Source organism: Antechinus flavipes, chromosome 6, assembly GCF_016432865.1.
Source record: "Antechinus flavipes isolate AdamAnt ecotype Samford, QLD, Australia chromosome 6, AdamAnt_v2, whole genome shotgun sequence".
NCBI classification, from domain to species: Eukaryota; Metazoa; Chordata; class Mammalia; order Dasyuromorphia; family Dasyuridae; genus Antechinus; species Antechinus flavipes.
Window position 1 is genome coordinate 151,158,523 of NC_067403.1, and position 20,717 is coordinate 151,179,239.

General features: G+C 34.7%; 1 protein-coding gene across 4 annotated transcripts in view; it reads left to right on the plus strand.

Moving 5' to 3' along the window:
- The first annotated feature begins 368 nt into the window (after window positions 1–368).
- C6H4orf17 (chromosome 6 C4orf17 homolog) overlaps window positions 369–20,717 on the plus strand; it is a 62,796-nt gene continuing 42,447 nt past the window's right edge. For 2 of the 4 annotated variants that reach the window (XM_051963982.1, XM_051963983.1), the window contains exon 1: window positions 19,361–19,529. The gene's annotated coding sequence lies outside the window, so the exon portion shown is untranslated. The other 2 variants (XM_051963985.1, XM_051963984.1) reach the window with 2 other exon arrangements.

A 20,717-nucleotide genomic window follows, 5' to 3' on the forward strand; every position in this document is an offset into this window, starting at 1 on the left:
TCAGTGATAAGCTTATCTGTTTATTCTCTTAACAGAGATAACAAAAGCAAGCTTAATGAAGTAAATTAAGAAAACAGATTATAGCTAAACCAAGAAGCTGACAATACAATCTCAGACTAAAACCCCTAACACTGGTCACTAGCATGGAGCTGGGATCAGTTTGGGAGAAGTTAGCCTTTAAAGAGAAGGATCAGACTCTTTTTTCATACTATGTGGCTCTTAAAATCCCCCAGCAGAATTTGAAAGTTTGAGAGGAAAGGGTGCTGGATTTAAGTGAATGTCAATTCACTTATCACCTTTATTATATTTGTGGCCTTGGGCAGGTAACTTAATTCCTTTTGGGTCTTGGTTTTTTTCCTCTATTAAATGACAAGGTCAGATTTATTATGTACCAGAAACACTAATCTGTGCTCCAAGGGTCCTAGAGAGACCTGCATGAACTGATGTAAAGTGAAATGAGCAGAACCAGGAGATCATTACACAAGGCAACAACAAGACTATACAATGATCATTTCTGATGGATATAGCTCTCTTCAACAGTGAGATGATTCAAACCAATTCCAATTGTTCAGTGATGAAGAGAGCCATCTACACCCAGAGAGACAACCGTGGGAACAAGTGTGGAACACAATACAGCGTTCTCACTTTCTCTGTTGTTATTTGCTTGCATTTTGTTTTCTTTTTCAGTTTTTCTTCCTTTTTTGATCTGATTTTTCTTGTGCAACAAGATAACTGTATAAATATGTATACATATATTGGATCTAATAAGTATTTCAACATATTTAATATCTATTGGACTACCTGCCAGCTAAGGGAGAGGGTGGAAGGAAGGAGGGGAAAATTTGGAACAAAAGAGTTTGCAAAGGTCAATGTTGGAAAAATTACCCATGCATATGCTTTGTAAATAAAAAGCTTTAATTAAAAAAAAAAAAGAAGAAGAAGAAAATCACTTCTTAAAAAATAGATTTAGTGAAATGGAAAAAGAAAACAATTCCTTGAAAAACAGAGTTGGTGAAATGGAAACAGAGAACAAATAGAATTAAAATATAATTTAAAAAATTATATTAAATTATAGAATTTAAATTAAAATAGAATTGGCGAAATGGAAAAAAAAATCCATTGAACAAAACAACTCATTTAAAAGTTCAATTGGCCAAATGCAAAAGGAGATAAAAAAGATAACTGAAGAAAATAATTCACTAAAAATTAGAATTGAACAAATGGAAGTGAAACATCAAGAAACAAACCCCCCAACATGGGGAAAAATAGAAGAAAATGTAAAATACTCATCAAAGAAACAACTGACCTGGAAAATAGATCCAAGAGAGACAATCTAGGAATTATTGGACTACCTGAAAATCATAATGAAAAAAGGAACTTAGATAACATCTTTCATCAAGGAAGACTTCCCTGATATCCTAGAAAAGGGTAAAATAGTCATTGAAAGAATCTACTGATCACCTCCTGAAAGAGATCTCCAAATGAAAACTCCAGAATTATCAGCTCAAGGAGAAAGTACTGCAAGCAGCCAGAAAGAAACAATTCAAATATTGAAGAGCCACAGTCAGAATTACCCAGAATCTAGCAGCTTCCACTTTAAAGGACCAAAGATCCAGAAGGCAAAGGAGCTTGGATTTCAGTCAAGAATCAATTCCCTAGGAAAATAAAGCATTGTCTTTTAGGGAAAAATGGACATTCAATTAAATAGGGAATTTTCACTTATTTTTGATGAAAAGACCGGAGCTGAACAGAAAATTTGATCTTTAAATACATGATTCAAGAGAAGCATAAAAAAGGTTAAAAAAAATTAAGGTTAAAATGTTTACATCTCCATATGGGAAGATGATATGTTTAATTCTCAAGAACTGTATCTGTTAAGGGTATATTTAGAGGGTGTAGCTATAATTTGACTTTATTGTGATAATATAAAAAAGAAATTAGAGATGGAAAAGGGATTGTACTGGAAGAAGAGGAAAAGGGAGATAAAATGGGGTAAATTACATTGCAGGAAGAAGCAAAAAAGACATATTACAGTTGAGGGAAAGAAGGAAAGGGGATGAATATTTTTGGAACTTTAATGTCACTAGATTTGGCTAAAAAGAGAATATCAGACATATTTTGTTTGATACAGAAACCTGTCTCACCCTATAAGGAAGTAGGAGGGAAAAGGGGAAAGAAAAGGAGAAGGATAATAGAAGAGAGAACAGAAGTGGAAAGGGAAAGGCATAAGGAAGGGAGGAAGAGCTGTAAAAGGGGAAGGTTGATTGATAGAGATAGTGGTCAGAAGCAAAACACTGGTGAGGAGGGAAAGGGAGCAAAGAAAGAGAAATATATAACTTGGGGAAAATAAGATGATGGGAAATACAAAGTTAGTAATTTTAACTATGAATGTGAATGGGATGAACTCTCCCATAAAGCATAAATAGATAGCAGATTGGATTAAAAGCCAGGATCCTACAATGTGTTGTTTACAAGAAACACATTTAAAGCAGAGTGATATTTACAGAGTAAGGGTAAAAGGCTGGAGCAGAATCTATTATGCTTCAGCTGAAGTCAAAAAAAAAAAAAAAAGCAGGGATAGCAATCCTGATCTCAGATCAAGGAAAAGCAAAAATAGATCTAATTAAAAGAGATAAGGAAGGAAGCTACATTTTGCTAAGGAGTACCATAGATTATGAAGTAATACCAATAGTAAACATGTATGCAACAAGGTGGTATAGTATCCAGATTCCAAGAAAAAATAGACAGCAAAACTATACTGGGGGGGGATCTCAATCTCACCCTATCAGAGCTACATAAATCAAACCACAAAACAATTAAGAAAGAAGTTAAAGAGATAAATGCAATTTTAGAAAAGTTAGGTATGATAAACTTTGGAGAAAACCAAATGGGGACAGAAAGGAACATACTTTTTGCTCAACAATACATGGAACCTAGACAAAAATTGACCATGTATTAAGGGCATAAAAATCTCAAAATCAAATGTAGAAAGGCAGAAATAATAAATTCATCCTTTTCAGATAAAATAAAAAATAAAATATGCAATAAAAATTATATGTAATAAAGGGTTAGAGAAAAACAGGCCAAAAATTAAATGGAAACTAAATAATCTAATCTTAAAGAATGTGTGGGTGAAATAATAAATCATAGAAACAATCAATAATTTCATTCAAGAGAATGACAATAATGGGACAACATACCAATATTTATGGAATGCAGCCAAAACGGTTCTTAGGGGAAATTGCTAGTATCAAAAATGAAAAGGATGAATTTTCCACCAATGAAGAGGAAATTAGAGCAATTTTTGGAAGCTATTTTGCACAACTGTATGCCAATAAATCTGATAAACTAAGTGACATGGATGAATACTTATAAAAAAATAGATTATCCAGATTAACAAAGGAGAAAATAAATTACTTAAATAGTATCATTTTGAAAAAAAAAATTAAGCTATTAATCAATAACCTAAGAAAAAATCTCCAGAGTCAAATAGATTTACAAGTGAATTCTACCAAACATTTAAAGAACAATTAATTCCAATACTATGCAAACTATTTGGAAAAATAGGAAAAGAAGGAGTCCTACCAAATTCCTTTTATGACACAGATGTGGTGTTGATACTTGAATTAGGTAGGGTCAAAACAGAGAAAGAAAATTATAGAGCAATTTCCCTAATGAATGTTGATGCAGAAAATCTTAAATAAAATATTAGCAAAGAGATTATAGTAAATTATCACCAGGATCACCATGTTATCACCATGAACAAGTAGGATTTATAACAGGAATGCAGAGCTGGCACAATATTAGGAAAACTATTAGCATAACTGACTATAACAATAACCAAATTAATAGAAATCATATGATTATTTCAATAGATGCAGAAAAAAGCATTTGACAAAATCCAATACCCATTCCAATTAAAAACACTAGAGAATATAAGAATAAATGAAGTTTTCCTTAAATTAATCAGTAGCATGTTTTTGAAACTATCATCAATTATCATATGTAATGGGGATAAATTAGAACCATTTCCAATAAGATAAAACAAAGCTGCCTACTATCACCATTACTATTCAATATTGAATTAGAAATATTAGCTTTAGCAATAAGAGAAGAAAAAGAAATTAAAGGGACTTAGAGTAGGTAAGAAGAAATAAGGAGAAATTCCATTTAAAATTACTGCAGATAATATAAAATATTTGGGATTCTATCTGCCAAGACAAAGTCAGAAACTATATGAACATAATTATAAAACATTTTCCCTACAAATAAAATCATATCTAATCAATTGGAAGAATATCAAGTGCTCATGGATAGGCTGAGCTAACTTAATAAAAATGACAATTCTACATAAATTAATCTACTTATTCAGGGCCATACCAACTAAACTGTTAAGAAATTAGTTACAGAGTCAGAAAAAAATAACAAAGTTCATCTGGAAGAACAAGAGATCAAGAATTTCAAGGGATTTAATGAAAAAAATGTAATGAATGTAGTCTTATTGTGTCTGACCTAAAACTATATCATAAAGCAGTGGTCATCAAAACCATTTAGTACTGGCTAAGAAACAGAATATTCGATCGGGGGAATAGGTTAGGTTCAAAAGTCACAATAGTCAATGAGTATAATCTAGTATTTGTTAAACCCAAAGACCTCAGCTTTTGGGATAAGAACTTACTATTTGACAAAAATTGCTGGGAAAATTGGAAATTAGTATGGCAGAAACTAAGCATTGACCCATACCTAAAACCCTATACCAAAATAAGGTTGAAATGGGTTCATGATTTAGACATAAAGGACATTATTAGAAGAACAAAGGATAGTCAGTTGAAGAGAAGCTTAATAAGCTATGGCATATGAATGTTAAGGAATATTATTGTGCTATAAGAAATGATCAGCAGGATGATTTCAGAGAGGCCTAGAGAGATTTACATTAACTGATACTGAGTGAAGTGAGTAGAACCACGAGGCTATTGTACACAACAAGATTATATGATGATCAATTCTGATATATGTGGCTCTCTTCAAGAATGAGCTGATTCAATCCAATTCCAATGACCTTGTGATGAAGAGAGCCTTTTGCACCCAGAGAGAGAACTATAGGGACTGAGTGTGGATCTCAACAGGGTATTTTCACTTTTTGTTGTTGTTTGCTTGCTTTTTGTTTTCTTTCTCATTTTTTCCCTTTTTGATCTGATTTTTCTTGTGCAGCATGATAAATGTGGAAATGTATAAAAAAATTGCACATGTTTACTTGCTGTCTAGGGGAGAGGGTGGGGAAAAGGAAGGAAAAAATTTTGGAACACAAGGTTTTGCAAAAGTGAATGTTGAAAATTATCTACACAAATGTTTTGAAAATAAAAATTAAAAAAAAGAAGATCCAGTGTCCCCATTTTGGATTTTGTTGGCAAAGATACTGGAGTGATTGAACATTTCATTCTCCAGTTCATTTGATAGATAAGGAAACTGAAGTAAACAGAAGTAAGTGACTTGAACAGGGTCACACAACTGGTAAGTGTCTGAGGCTGGATTTGAACTCAGGTGTTCCTGACTGTGGGCCTGATACTCTATTCACTGCACCAGCTAGCTGCCCCCAGTTCCTAGTATTCTTGAACTATTAATCTTGCAAATTATTCATGTTATTCTAAACATCTCTGTTTTCTGCTAGGAAGTCAGAATCCAGAAAGAATCACTCTGTCTGGGGAATTCAAAATCTCCCATCTTTGCAGGATTTCAGAGTCCAGGAAATAATATTATCCTTGAATTTCTTCACAGTCTGTATTCAAATATAAGTTTCCTATGTTCAGGTGTTTCTGCTGTAAAATGAAATTACTGAGGGGAACATAAAGAGAAATCCCTTCCCTCATTTGCTACAGTCTACAAGAGGCACAAGAGAAAAGGCAAAGAATCAATCTTCAGAGATTCCTCTGAAAGCTTTCTTAAGAACAGACTCAGAAGAGAGTCATAAAGAGCCTAAATAAGCCAGTATATTGCTGGAAATTCCCTATGTCCTTTCAGTTTCCTTAATGACTAGCACAAAATAACATCATCAAATTATTTCTTCCTGTAAACAGATTGTTTCAGTAACTTGTTTATTTGCCCTCCAGGGTTGTACAGGATAATAAGCCAACTGGATCAATAACTCCCTCTTTGATGTTGCTTTTTAATTCTTCCAGGTTTATATTTAAATGCCCTCAAGATGATTTCACTTAGTTGTATTTCAGGTCAAACTTTCTGTAGACTATCTTTTCCTCTAATTCCTTCTTATTGTCTTATGAGATGATGTGATTCATAGTCTTTCACCATTTTTCTAGCAACAAGTCTATCCTCTCAGCTGATATTGCCCATGGCTGCTACTGTTCTCTTTATGGCAAAGGTGTGTAGGCTAAATATATCCTCTTTTAGTATCTGTTGTGGTTTTTGACTTGTTGGTTAAAACTTTCTTAGGAAATGGTCAAAGTCTATATCAATGTCTATTATTATTTTTTTTTTTTTACTAAAAGAGCTGACCAATGAATCTAGTCATTTTAAACATGCACAATAAGGTTTATTGATCTAAGCTCTTGTTGAAAAGGTTGGGCTTTTGCAAAGATACAATGCAGGTAATGCAATGGTCCTGTTCCCCAAATCATTATGTACTTGTTTTATTTATTTTCTGTTATCATTTAAAAAATAGTGTTTTGACTGATTAAGTTGAAAATGCTCCTGAAAGATCCTAACCAAACAATTTGACCTTCTTGTCTTCCTGGATGCCTTTGGCTATGGACATGAAGAATGTTGTAAAACTCTGGAGTATGAGCAAGAGCTCCTGTCTTTATCTCCTCAGACTAGCTACCAAAACCCATGAACACTGGTATCTGTTTTTGCCTTTGTTCATTCCTACTTTTTAATAAAAGAATATCAGAAAAGGTTATGACCATATAGTCTTTGATAGATCATCAGAGTGAGCTACCAGATACCTGGGAATCAGAGTACATGCCTGATTTTGAGGAAGCCAAACCCAGTGAAGGACAAGGTCCTGAGCAAAGTCCTTGACTTCTATAGAAATGGATTAAAATCAGCCAAGAAGAAGCAATAATGAATCAAACAACAGCTGTCTCTTACTTGGAAGTGACTTGGTGGAGCGAATGCCTTCACATTGAGTCAACTATTCTCAGAAACAAAAGTAATATAGGAATAGTATATAGCCCAGGTGTTGGGGGGAATTATTTGTATTTTTATCCTTCCTATATATTTTCATCAAATATCTCTTTATAACAGCTAACTGATGCTATTTGGTTAAATAAAAATGGAGAACTAATCCTTTGTAATTAATACTGAGGAAGATACACTAGAATTGGGCCTTGAGTTTTCATTAAAAAATTGCCCCAATCCCTCAATAATACCCCTAGAATTCTGAGAAGATGTAGCTTTGCTCAGTGATCTTACTCATTAGCGAGAATAGGAATTGGAATAAGGATCCCCAGAGTTAATGAGAACTTCAAATCCATATCCCATTTTTAGGAGCTCATAGATGATTTAAATGGTTCCATAATAGATGCTCAATAATGAATGATCTTCTGAATTGAATTATGCTCCAGTTGCAGCCTTCTATGCTTTTATCTTTCTTAGGACACATACATACATACATACATTTCTTTTGGTCCCCAAAAGCATCAATTATACTCTGCCCAGCTATGACAAGCAGCTACATTGGACCATCTATATAGATAGCATTTTGTCACCATCTAGTGGAAAAAAAGGTAAACTCCTAAACAGTCCACCGGGCTAAGAAACATGTAATTCTGCTTCTCCCTCAGGAATGAGGTGTAGGAAGTAGAGTCAAGGTCAATATTGTGTTTTCCAAATAATTCATTGTCATTTGCTAATCCTTGTGTTGCAGACACTCACAGGAAGAGTTATAGTTCACTCTGATGGATTTCTCACTTCTCCAGCTCCACTCGGAAAATCTAGAAAAATGACTATCTGACAAACCATATGTTAACACAAACTCCCCTTGTAAGAATGCAATTTATTATTTTTTGCTTTGGTTTTTTATTTACTTTCTCTTTTTGATTCAATACTTTGTTCCTCAGGTTAGTTTTACTTATACTACTAGGGTTTTCCTTTATTCCTAAAGACTGGCTCTTCTCCCCCAAATTCCAATTTGTGCAAATATTTTATCTTCCTGGGCTTCAGTTTCCTCATCTGTAATATGAGAGGACCAGGTTAGATGGCCTCTGAGGTTCCTTTAAGATCCAGGTCTATCTATAATCCTCTATGATCTTTATCACTTTGAAGCTAGTCATTACTACTACCTCAGTGGAACAGTCTGCAGAAATTGGTTCATGGTCAATCACTACACAGGAATTCACTAAACACAACCAGGTTCACCATTTTAAAAATGTAATATCACATTTATAGGTAAAAATGCAAACATCTTGTGTCACATTTTTCTTTGTAGATAATTATACATAGGCATATATATGTATGGAGAAAGAGAGAGAGAGAGAGAGAGGTATAAAGGGAAGGAAGTAGACCAGAAGGAAGTACAGAAGAAAGCCCCAGCAGAACAGCTTTGAAAATCATGTGTGGAATTTATTATATATTTTTAAAAACTAAAACAAATGGTATTAAATAGAAATTCATGCTTTCATGTATCATTTTGTTTCATTCTAATATATATGTGTGTGTATGTGTGTGTGTATAAATGTCCTGTTAAGATGTTTAAGTTCAAAATAAAATGCAAAATTTAAAAACATTACATATACAATTGTATGGAATAGAGGTGAAGAACTTTCAGGAATGTATGAATTCTTTTTCTGTATTTTATTTTCATTATGTCTGTGTTTTCCCTATGACCTGTATAATATGTGCAGGCTCATATTTACTTGAATCTTGACCAGTTAGAAACATATTTACTTAACCTGAGCTGATGACATTTATTGGTATTTGACATTTATCGATATTTAGTCTATAAGCTGGACTACTGTCTGTTTGATTGAGTCTGAAGGCTTGGCTTTCTGTTTCCTAGAAATCTGGAGATTTTGGGGGAAACAGAAACCTTCCATTCCAATCTCTCCAAACAGCAACAACCAATTAGATGCCTCCCCCTCCCCTTCTCAGTTGCTCTCTTACTTGTGATGTAATTTCTTGTTATAAAAGCTATGTTTCTTTATTACTTCTTTAGTCCTCCTACTACAAGCTTTCTCTTTCTTATCCCGAGACAGGACGGCTCATCCTCCGGACGTTTTCAATAAACAACTTTTCTGCCTTCTACTGAATGATCTCTAAGTAGTCATTTTGGGTAAGGGTTTTCCACATCCCTCATACATATATGTACACACACACACACACACACACACACACACATATATATATATATATATATATACACACACACACACACACACACACACACATATAAGGATGTGGAATATGCTAGGAGAGTTTTTTTGGGGGGGAGGAATAAATATTTATTGAATGCCTACTATGAACCAGGAATTGTACTAAGTGCTTCACAAATCTGGGCTCTCTAGTTCATATTCCTCTAGCACTGTGACATTGGACAAGTGATTTACTAATCTGAGCTTCATATTCTTTACCTCTAAAATAGGTAAAAGAATATCTACTCTACTGAATTGAATATTATGAATTTCAAATAACATAATGTGAAAATCTTTTGTAGAACATGAAGAGCCTAGAGAAAGGTAAGGTGGGATTATTATCTACAAGGACTTGAAACTGGATAGGTTAAATCATGAGAAGCAGTATAGCATAGTAAACCCATAGTAGATAGGAATTTGGGGGTTTCAGTCCAGCCAGTGATAGAACCTATACTAACTGAATAACAATGAGCAAATCACTTCAGCTTTCAATGCTCTCAAGCAAAACTTGAAGACTGCGCTTCTGCCTTGGAGAAAGGAGATTCCTAACAGAATAAAGATTAGGTCCAGATCTACATAAACCTATTTTCTTTTTTCTTTTGAGGCAATGGGGTTAAGTTATTTGCCCAAAGCCATACAATTGATAAGTGTCTGAGTCTGAATTTGAACTAATTTCTCTTGACTCCAGGGCCAATGCTCCATCTATTTGACCACCCAGCTGCCTCCTAATGATGATATTTCTTGAAATAACATTTTACCTGCAAGTATTTTCCTTCAGATCAGTGATATGGAAGAATTTGTTTTTATAGAACATGGGAAAAATTTTAAACAATTTTCTAGTACATTATTTATAAAACAGATCAATTAAGAAACTACTTAGAGAACAAACTTTTAATTTCAATTTAGTAAAATAATACTATATTCTCTCTTTAAAACGAGATATATGGTTTCTTTACATCTTTTCTCCTTTGCTGCTTTTTTTCATGTCATTATCTGAAAATAATGTTTATGATTATAAAATAAAATTATATGATGTCATTTAAATGACAGAAAGCTGAGCTTGGAATCAGAAGGCCATGTCTGTTCTTTATTTATTTGTGTGACTATGGGTCACTAACCTCTCTGAACATCAGTCTTCTCATCCGTAAAATGAGGATAATAATACTTGTAGAATCTACCTTCTAGGGCTGTTTTGAGCATATACCAAGACAATGCACGTAAAGCAATTTGCAAACCTACAAGCCCTAAATAAATATCAGCTATGATTGATTGTCGAGTGGATTTTGCAAAAGATTTTGTTTCTTAAGTTCAATTAAAAGCAAATTATTAAACCAAAAAGCAGTCTATGCAATAGACATATAACTGTAGGTTCCAAACTTTGGTATGTTGTAAATATAGCTTTAAAAAAATTACATAGTCAATACAGAAATTTGTTTGGGGGCCTTTCTAACAGAACAAATATATACTAACCACTGTCGCTTACTGGAGAGTTAGTCTGACTTCCTTGAGAGTACTAGCAAAGGAGCAACAAAATGTGATCATATATATTTGTAAGAAGAATTTTGTTTATCCTTCATTCTTAACAATTTTGGAGGATAGTAGGAGGAAGTGGAGATGGAAAGAAAATTTACTGATTCTTGCTAATTGGGGAAAATACCATACTTTAAAAAAAAAAATTTAATAAAGTATCTCAAAATGTCTTCAGTGATTAGAGAAGTAGCTGGTACTTGAATTCATTATCTTAGAATGACTTGGCAAATTTTTAAAAATCTCACAAGCAACAAAACCTTTTATGTGTCTTGCCCACACTTGTAAATACCTCACCACACCTAAGATTATCCATTTTTCCAAGCTAACAGATTAAGAATCAAGTCATCTTTCTGCTACCGCACCCATGTAGAGCACATAGACTAAAGCTTTCTGTGAGACTTTAAAAAGAGAGCAAAAGAGGTAGAGCTTTGAAATTTATGATAATTCTAACCTTTTTTCTAATGTATTTTAGATCCTGGCTATAGGAGAGTACTAAAGAATGGAATATTTCCTTAGCCACCATGAAGAAGCTTAGCTTACTTTCCAAAAAGCAATAATGATTTATACAGTAGCATGCCACAGTTTACAAAGCACTTTCCCCATCATTTTATCATTTCAGTAGTGTGATGTGGTTGTCCAGAAAATTCATATCATCAAGTGCATTAAAAAAAAGACTCACTGTGCAATTCTAGGAAGATCAACATCTCTCTGGACGCTTCCCTAGCCTGCATCTGAATTGTTGGTCTGTTCTGTCTGCTACAGTTTGTTTGTTTGTTGTTGTTGCTTTTAAAGTAAAGCAATCAGGGTTAAGTTACTTGCCCAAGGTCACACAGTACTGTCTGAGGTCACATTTGAATTCAGGTCCTCCTGACTCCAGGGCTGGGACTCTATTCAACATGCTACTTATCTGCCCCTCTGACTGCCACATTTCAAGAAAAGCATTTTGGAGAGAAGAAAATCGGACAATGATAGGATTCTGGTCAAGGCATATAATAGTCTGGTAAAAATATATTCACCTAGAGTTTTGTAAATTTCATTCAAAAAAAGATTTTAAAATGAAAATGAAAGAAGACAAATACCCAATTAAAAATTTCCAGGAGACAAAATTCAAGAACAGAGCCAGTAATGAAACTCACGACCTCAATTGTCTTTATACAAATGAAGTAGGTTGAACTTTCTCAAATACTCAAATGGTTCTAAAATCTCACTAATTGCAGTTTCCTCCAAAACTTGCATAACCTATGCATGTCTATCTCTACTCTCATCCATTTCCTCCCCAAAATTTGTCACTACTGGTCTAAGTTTTTCTAATTTTTCTTCCAATATTATGAGGGTACCAGTGGAACTATCTACATGTCATCCTCTCCTCTTTATATCTGACAAATTCATTTAGAGGTCCTAAAAAGCAAATTTGATTTGGTATAGTAAATATCACTGAACTGTGGTAAAATGACATTAATAGCTGGATTTTGACTCTAGAATGGTATATCTTGTTAAATTTTCACTGTGATCACTTGAAAATCAACAAACACTACAAATCAGGCCTGGATTTATCAATTTGTGGATTGTCTAGACTTGATATGATAGAGACATGTTAATAATGCAGATTAAACTTAAAAATGGTTCCTATATTCTTTTTTTTTCTCAGAACCTCTTGTTAACATTTATTAGCACAATCCTGGGTATGTGCCCTTATTTAAAAAACAAAAACAAAAAACATAGCCCTATCTTAATGAATTAGATAACAACAAAGTTCATATGCTCAGTAACTTCAAAGAAACCAGGGTGAAAAAGATGCAAAGGAAGCAGATTCAGTAGTATTAGACCCATTTTCTAAGGTGAGAACATTGCTGAGGTATAAGAATGCAGAAAAACTTTTCATAGACAATCTCTCAGAATATAATGGGGTTGGAATATTGCTATGGTGTAATAAAAGAATTGGGTGAAGATTTGGTTTTTACAAAATTTAAATTGGAGAAGTACAGATTGATGAAACTTAAATTAGAAAGGTGAAACTTAAGAAATGAAGCCTGGGAGGCAGAATAAAGAAACAAAAGATGTCTGTTGATCCCAAGTATTCCTATTCTTTATGATACTCACTTCTGCAGTTTTATAATTAAACAGTTTTAACTTTACCCCTCCCAAGTCCAATGGAGTTATTTCTCATGTGCTGGAAATTATGAGTGGTTGATTTAGAAAAACAGGGAAAGATTTGTATTTATGAAGGAAGATATAGTTCCTATATTATAGATAGGGCAAAGGAATTAGACATATACAATTCTATGAAACTTCTCTAGCAGGTTTCCCTTAAAATGAGTCTGAGATCTCTGGATCCCCAGTAGAGGATTTAAGTTGATAGCCAAGTAAAAATTCTAGCCTAAACTAAAGAAAGATTTCTGTCTGAGACTCAGGTCTGAAAGACCAGGAAATACAATTACAAAAACAGAATTAAGCCTGAAGGCACCAAAAAAATAGAGACAAAGAATTTTGCTCCACTGATTTTCCAGAAAGAAAGAAAGAGTTGGGGATATATTCTAAGAAATGAATTAATTTTAAAACATACTTATTAAGTTCTTAAGATGTCAATAGTCAATAAGCATCATTGTGCCCACTTATATGGACAGGAACTATGCTAAGTATTAAGGATACAAGAAAGGCAAAAGAAGATCTCTTTCAAGAAACTTACATTCAAAGGACCTCCAGCCAAGATGGTGGAGGAACCCACATCTACTTAATCTTCATCTTTGCTCTCAAAATTTACTTCATGACAAGGCCTTGGAATTAATGCTTGACTAAAAAAAAAACCCACAAATAATGACCAACAGAAGACATCCTTGAAATTCGCCAGAGAAGGTCTGTTTTTGCTCGAGGGTGGGTACGGTTAGATCAGGAGCAGACTGAAGGCAGGCAGCAGCAGCACAGCAGACAGAGTGAATATGGAGCTGACTGGGGTGGGGTGAGAGGGTGATCTCAGTCATTTCTACCGGGAGATCTTTAACACAGTGTGGATACTTTGCTCTGGCAGCAAGCCAGTAGATCAGCAGAGATCTACTCTCTCTGCTTAAGACTACAACCCTCAAAAATTAGGGTCTCTTGAGATGTGGACACTCCCACCTGGAATGTCTTAGCACAGTCTCAGAGTCTCAGAGCACAGACACAGCGCAGCCATAGCTGTCCTGCTAGTGCCTCACTGCTGTCCCCCGCAATCTGTACAGGAAGCTTGATAATACCATCCAGCCCTTCTCCCCCACCTAAAAAGCAGACTGTATTTATTTTTTTTTGCTAGTTTGTTTTCTTCGATTCTTCTTTGACAACATGAGCAAAAAATTAAAATAGACTCTAACTATTGATAGCTTTTATATGGATAGAGAGCAGACTTTAAACTCTGAGGAGACTAAAAACAGACTGTCTCCAGATGACTCCCCAAAAGGAGATATGATCTGGTCCTCAACACACAAGACTCTCATAGAAGAAATTAAAAAGGCTCTCACAAGAGAGCTAGAAGAAACATGGGAAAAGGAAAGGGAAGCTTGGCAAGAGAGTCTGAATAAGTCATTCCACTCATTTAAAGATAGAATGGATAAAGAAATCAAATCCTTGAAAAACAGAATTAGTGAATTGGAAAAAAATTCCATAGAACAAAACAACTCACTTAAAAACTCAATTGGACAATTAGAAAAAGATATAAAAAAGCAAGTGAAGAAAATAATTCATTGAAAATCAGAAATGAATAAATGGAATTGAATGACACGAGGAGATATCAAAAATCAGTCACGCAAAACCAAAAAAAATGGAAAAAAATGTCAAATACCTTCTTGGGAAAATAACAGACCTGGAAAATACATCTAGGAGAGACAATCTGAGAATTTTTGGACTCCCTGAAATATGATGGAAAAAAAAGAGCCTGGGCACTATTTTCCAGGAAATTATCAAAGAGAACTGCCCAGAAGTTATAGAAACAGAGGGTAAAATAAACATAGAAAAAATTCATTGATCAACTACTGAAAGGGACCCTAAAATCAAAACTCCAGAACTATCAAACTAAGGGAAAAAATATTACAAGCTGCTAGAAAAAAATCAATTCAAATATAGAGGAGCCCAATAAGGATTACCCAGATCTAGCAATATCCACATTAAAGGATCAAAGGGCCTGGAATCTGATATTCCAAAAAGCTAAGGAACTTGGTATGCAGCCAAAAATAACTTATCCAGCCAAAATGAGCATTTTTTTTCCCAGGGAAGAAGATGGACATTCAACAAAATAAGTGAATTTCATCTATTTCTGATGAAAAAACCGGAACTACACAAAAAGTTTGATCTCCAAATATAGAACGCAAGAGAAGCCTAAAAAGGTAAAAAGAAATCTTGGGAACTATATTTCTGCTATAAAGATATATAAATAACACATGTATAATTTGTTCTAGAAACTAGAGGTGGAAAGGAAATTGTACCAGAAAAAGGGTAAAGTGGGGGTACTACATCTCATGAAGAGGCAAAGGAAACCTATTATATCTGAGAGAAAGAATGGAGGGAGATGAACGTAGTGTGTATCATACTCTCATCAGAATTTGCTTAAAGAGAAAAATATTAGACATATTTGATTTATGGTGAAACTTCTTCCACCTCATTGAACAGGGGAAAAGTGAAAAGGGAAGGAGTAAGCTAAGCAGAAGGGAATACAGAGATTATGAGGAAAAGAGGTAAGATGGGGGAGGAACTCTAAGGTGGGGAGAGGGATACTAAAAAGGGAGGGCTGAGAGAAGCAAGTGGTGCTCACAAGTTTAATACCGGGGAGGGGGGTAAGGGGAAAGGAAAGGAGAAAAGCATAAGCAGGGGTTAACAAGATGGCAAGTAATACAGAATTGGTAATTTTAACCATAAATGTGAATGGGGTAAACTCCTCCATAAAGAGGAAGCAGTTAGCAGACTGGATTAAAAGCCAGAATCCTACAATATGTTGTTTACAGGAAACACACTTGAAACAGGGCGATACATATAGAGTAAAGGTAAAAGGTGGAACAGAATCTACTAAGCTTCAGGTGAAGTAAAAAAAAGCAGGGGAAGTCATCCTCATCTCAGATCCAGCAAAAGCAAAAATTGATCTAATTAAGAGAGATAAGGAAGGGTACTATATCTTGCTAAAGGGTAGCATAGGTAATGAAGATAATGAAGTGAATCAATATTAAACATATATGCCCCAAGTGGTATAGCATCTAAATTCTTAAAAGAGAAATTAAGAGAGCTGCAAGAAGAAAGAGACAGCAAAACTATAATAGTGGGAGATCTCAACCTTGCACTCTTAGAATTAGATAACTCAAACCACAAAATAAATAAGAAAGAAGTCAAAGAGGTAAATAGAATACTAGAAAAGTTAGATATGATAGATCTTTGGAGAAAACTAAATAAAGACAGAAAGCCGTATACTTTCTTCTCAGCAGTTCATGGAACCTATACAAAAATTTACCATATATTAGGACGTAAAAACCTCAAACTCAAATGCAGTGAGGAGAAATAGAAATGCATCCTTTTCAGACCACGATGCAATGAAAATTACATTCAACAAAAAGCCAGGGGAAAATAGACCAAAAATAATTGGAAACTAAATAATCTCATACTAAAGAATGATTGGGTGAAACAGCAAATCATAGACATAATTAATAACTTCAGAGAAATGCAAATTAAGACAACTCTGAGATACCACTACACACCTGTCAGATTGACTAAGATGACAGGAAAAAATAATGATGAATGTTGGAGGGGGTGTGGGAAAACTGGGACACTGATGCATTGTTGGTGGAGTTGTGAACGAATACAACCATTCTGGAGAGCAATCTGGAATTATGCCCAAAAAGTTATCAAACTGTGCATACCCTTTGATCCAGCAGTGCTACTACTAGGCTTATATCCCAAAGAGATACTAAAAAAGGGAAAGAGACCTGCATGTGCCAAAATGTTTGTGGCAGTCCTGTTTGTAGTGGCTAGAAACTGGAAAATGAATGGATGCCCATCAATTGGAGAATGGCTGGGTAAATTGTGGTATATGAATGTTATGGAATATTATTGTTCTGTAAGAAATGACCAACAGGATGAATACAGAGAGGCTTGGAAAGACATATTACATGAACTGATGCTGAGTGAAATGAGCAGAACCAGGAGATCATTATACACTTCAACAATAATACTATATGAGGATGTATTCTGATGGAAGTGGATATCTTCAACAAAGAGATCTAATTTAGTTCCAACTAATCAATGATGGACAGAATCAGGTACACCCAGAGAAGGAACACTGGGAAATGAGTGTAAACTGTTTGCATTTTTGTTTTTCTTCCCAGGGTATTTTTGCCTTCTGAATCCAATTCTTTCTGTGCAACAAGAGAACTGTTTGGTTCTGCACACATATATTGTATCTAGGATATACTGTGACATATTTAACATGTATAGGATTGCTTATCATCTTGGGGAGGGAATGGAGAGAGGAAGAGGAAAAGTCAGAACAGAAATGAGTGCAAGAGATAATGTTGTAAAAATTTACCCAGTCATGGGTTCTGTCAATAAAAAGTTATAATTGAAAAAAAAAAAAAAAAAAAAAGAAACTTACATTCTATTAAAGGGCCATAACACATAAAAGAAAGTGATGGCCACAGAGATACATTTTGGTTGGGAAAGCTTCAAGGATGGTGATTGGAGACTTATAACCCCATAAAGGTTTCTGCAAATATGCTGTGAGCCGTGGACAGATTTATAGGGGAAATTTAACCTCAGACATTTGACATAACTTGGATTTCTTGGCTGGACACAGTAAAGTGGGGCCACTCACAATAGCTTGGACATCCCTAGACAACATTCACAACACTGATTCATATCAGTGCCCTTTCCTAACTGCTTGGACATCCCTAGACAACATTCACAACACTGATTCATATCAGTGCCCTTTCCTAACTGCTCCAGAGAGCAATTCGATCAATATTTTCTTTTTTCTCTTCCAACTATACTCAGGACCTCATCATTTTTTTTCCTTCCTTTTTTCCCCTTTCTTTTTTCTTCCTCACTTCTTTTCTCTTTTCTTTTTTCTTCCTTTTTTCCCTCTTCTTCCTCTTCCTTTTCTTCCTTTCTTCCTCTTCCTCCCCCTCTTCCTCTTCCTCCTTTTCCTTCTCTTCTTTCTTCTTCTTTTTCTTCTTCTCCTCCCTCCTTCTCTACCTACCTAGGCACAATATCCCATATACAGTATGGATTCACAAGATCTATTTGAGTCCTTCAGTCAGATTGTTTTCTCTCTCTGAACCTCACTCTAAAAGGAGAGGATTAGATTAGATGATCCAAAGATCAATCTATTTAAGCCTCAACATTTTGTGACTTTATGAAATGTTGCTGCTGATAATGATGGCAGATAAAAATCCTTTATGTAGCTTCCAGTTTGAAAGAACATTTATGTATGGGATAAATTCAATGAAGACCTCTTATAAGAATGTGGCCTTTAATTGTGACTTGAAACTTTGCAATAACAAGTTGAGCTGTAGCTTGAAAGCTTTAGATGTTTGATTATCTTGCATGACCATTTTCCTCTCCTTTTTTTCCACCAACTCTTAATTAGTATTTAAGTACTTCTTTTAAAGGTGATGATGGCTTTAGGAATTCAGGTAACAGAATATCTGTGTGGATAGCAGTACTCTAGAGAAATTTAAATTAAGACTTTATTATTTATTAATATTCTTCTGTTTCTAAGATAAACTTCAGTATTTAGAGAGTTAGCTTGGACATCCCTAGATAATGAAAAAAAAAGAGTGGAGTGCTTCTGCAACCAGGGTCTATTTAATCTTGTGTTTTGTACTCCTTTACTGATAACACCTTGTTTGTTGGGAGTTATCCTTTCTCCTGAGATCATAATAAATCTTTTTACCTTTTCTTTACCTGGAGAGTCTCTGATTGTTTTTTTGTGGCTGTTACTGTCTCACACATTTGTAAATTCAAGAAATGCTGAGTAAACCTTATAAATTAGGCAGGTTGGGGAGAGAGAATTGCCATTTGTCACTCCTTGATCAACAATCTCTCCATTTGTCTTCCACTAAAGTTAATGGAATGACTGCCAGATATTCAAGAGTATGTATATATTTCTCTGAATGATTTTCAAGAGAACTGACACAAAAGGGTCTTTTGCCCAGGTGTCTAAACTAAGGCACCCAGACACCAGAGTCATGTGACTACATCTGTTGTGCTCAACCATCAGGTCTTTCCCTAATCATTTCTGGGACCATCTTTAGGTAATTACAACTCAGTAGACCAAGACTACCACCCAACATCACATTGTTATCTATCTCATTCCATGGCTCAGGTAACAAAGGCTTCTAAGAATATCAAGTAAAGAGATTCTAGATATCCTACCCAAAGAATGTTAGCTTGTTGCCAAGGTATCCCTTCAACTACAGAGCCAAACAGGCTCTTTGGAGTGAAAGCTGTGAGTTCATTTAGAGTGACTTATATTTCTTTGGAACAGCAACCTCTGGTCTGTCCCTGCCATTTAATGGGCCGTGGATCAAGAAAGGTATTACGACTTAACAATCTCAATCTGTTTTCAGAGTGTCCAGAAGAAAAGCTCAAGCTAGGATTTCCATCTTCTTTCTGGATTGTCCTCAGGTATTTTTCTTTAAACTTCCTATTAAAACCATTTTGGAAATTTTTTAAATGCAGTTCAGTGGCTGATACAGAGGGAAGAGAAGAGAAAGTGAAATAGTTTCATCATAAGAGGGTAAGAGATAATATCCATAAAAATCCACCTTTAGAAAGAACATATATTTTAGTGGAAAGTGAGTATATTTGAGGGAAAGGGAATTTATCCTGAGGGAAGAATATTTTATAGCCATTTTTGTATAAGATGTACTTTGTTTTTACATTCCTGAGGATTCCAAGAGTTATCTACTTATCTTTTTAAACTATACAGAATTACATTATACATGAAGGGAAGAAGCAATGCAGAAAATCCCCATTGCATAAATATTTGGTTGTAGTCCAACAGGCAGTTTAAGAGTAAGTTGTTTGGAATATAGAATGTATTTTCCTATAGAAAGAACATCATAAATGGTGATTAGATTCCCAGGCCAATCTACAAAATTTTTGCCCACAAGAAATTTGAATTTATGCTATTTAAAGTATAATTAATCATCATTTCTGACACCATTTCTACAGGGAAATGAATTTGAAATTTCATCACAACCCTCTCCTTCCAAACCTAAATACACACATCTGTCCCACCTCTTACAATGTTAGCAGAAACTCTTTTTAGCACAGCAGAGAGGAAATATACTTTCTTGAAGAGAGAGGAAAAAGTAGCATAAGTACTTCTGGGCACCAATAACTCATCAAATTCTCCATTTTGCATAAGAGAAGATTCTTCTAAGTCAACCACTCCCTAAGTGTTTTGAATTGTGAATCAATATCAGGCAGGGACAAAGAAGTAGGGAAAGTCATGAAAAACTGCCTTTCAGATCTCAAGTTCATACATACGGGCTAGTTCATAAGATAGGGGCTACAGTTACCACTTTCTAACAATTTCCATTTAATGGCTAATCTTCCTAAAATATCAAGTTTCTTTTAACTTTTTACTCCCCCAATCCACATTTGTATTGATAGGTTAGGTCTCCCATAGGGAAACTGCTACTTTAGTTTTCAGGGTGACTCCTGACATCGTGCTTGATAAAGTCCTACTAGTGTGCTTCCCATTAACTCTCTTGGAAAAACATAAGAGTTGGTGGGAGTCAGGGAGACCTCCCCAGATCCTCTGTTTAAGGAGGAGACATCTATTTTCCATTCAGCTGCACACCTCTG